Genomic DNA, 1,914 nt, shown 5'->3' with positions numbered 1-1,914 from the left:
TTTTCAGAGGACGTCGGACAGCAGCTCCTCGCCGGACTGCTCCAGGTACAGCACCCACACACCCTCCAGGCTCTCCCCTGTCGCTGCTCCCTTCTTCCATTCCTGCTCCTCCCTGTCGAGCTCTTCTTCCTCCTCCAAGCTCTCCCACCTCGTTCCCCCCTTCATTCCTCGCTCTTCCTCCTCCTCCTCCTCCTCCCCCTCTCCTCTTGCACCTGCATCTCCCTCTCCCTGCTCATTCCTCTCCCTCCCCTCCTTTCTCCTCTCTCCTCCTCTTCCTTGTCTCCCCCTGTGCCTGCTCCCCTCGCTCCTCCCTCCTCCTCTTGCATCTCCCCCTCCCTGGTCACTACTCTCCCTCCCCTCCTCTCTCCTCTGTTGTCCTCGTCGGGCGCCTGAGTGTGGACGCTGGAGTTGCAGGATCTCGGAGGATGACAACAAGATCTTCCTTCGGCGGCTGCCACCTGTCTCTCCTTCCTCCTCTCCCTCTCCCTCCTCCTCTCCCTCCTCTCCTCCCCCTTCCACCTTTCTTCCGGACAGTGGATGATTAAGTTGTCAGAGGATGGAAACAGACTCTGCCTTCGGAGGCATCCACGTGTTCCCTCTTCTTCTTCCCCCTCTTGCTCCTGCAGCCCTTCTGGTCACTCCTCCTCTGGTCCTGCCCCCCCTGTGGGTTCTCCCCTCACTGTTCCCCACAAGGAGCCTCCTGACACACCTGCAGGAGCTCCTCACTCCGCTACTGCTCCCTTCATTCCTCGCTCTTCCTCTTCCTCCACCTCCCCCTGCTCCTCTTGCACCTGCATCTTCCCCTCCCTGCTCACTCCTCTTCCTCTCCTCCTTGTCCTCCTCAGGAGCCTCGTCGAGCACCTGAGTGTGGACGCTGGAGTTGCAGGATCTCGGAGGATGACAACAAGATCGTCTTTCGGCGGCTGCCACCTGTCTCTCCTTCCTCCTCNGGAGTTATACCGATGCTAATAGTTAGCAGTTAGCCAACTGGACACTTACAAACTGTACAACAGAGCCAGTTTGACGCATGTAGATGGATGCTCTGCAGTGGTCAGGGTCAAAAGAGGAGGAATTAGGGGTGACATAGATATATAGTACCCATGATCCACAAATACTTAGGAATTTATTTGTGTGAAAAGTTCAAGTGTCGGGGAATACCTTAAGTACTTCTAGTGTCCGGAGCACCGTGAGCCTACGTTATTATGGAGAATGTGGCACCATAAGATCCTGTTTTCAAACTTTCTCATTTAAAGTCCATTTTAATATGATGTCATGCGGCTGATGTGGTTGATTAGTTTGATTGTGGTGAGAGCAGAGAAATGATTTGCTTTCACATGTGGAACTGTGTAGATGCATCGCTGCTGAATGTGAGTGTGTCTGAATCTGGACTGAGACTTTAGGATTTACTGTTTGAGGTGGAATCAGAGTAAGAAATTAAGGTTTTTCAACAGTTTATAGCTGTAACTTTCTGACAAGTTTACTGTTTTAAAGACGCTCTGTTTTGTTGAATTACAGATTATAACAGTTGTTAACTGTAAAAAGTTTTCAGTAACTGTAAATAATATCCACATCATAAACCGTAATTTGTTCTTTTACAACATTTGACACTGAAAATACACTATTTCCACTGTATTGAAATCAGCCAAAGATATCGTTAATGAGCTGTGTGTGTGCATCTCTGCTTACTGAAGTCAAACAAACTGAGGATTTCAGTTTTGCTGTTTTCATTCTGGAAACACTGAAGCTGCTCCTCTCAGTGTAAAAAGTCACTTTGCAGTTTATCTGTGATTGTGTGAAGTGAACGATGTGATGAGCAGCGAGTCAAACAGCTGCTGTGTCGACGCTGCACAAGCTGAACTGTTGCTTTGTTTGTGTTTTCAGAGGACGTCGGACAGCAGCTCCTCGCCGGACTGC

Source organism: Stegastes partitus, unplaced genomic scaffold (assembly GCF_000690725.1).
Source record: "Stegastes partitus isolate 25-593 unplaced genomic scaffold, Stegastes_partitus-1.0.2 Scaffold694, whole genome shotgun sequence".
Taxonomy (NCBI): Eukaryota; Metazoa; Chordata; class Actinopteri; family Pomacentridae; genus Stegastes; species Stegastes partitus.
Note: the sequence above shows the minus strand (reverse complement) of the source record.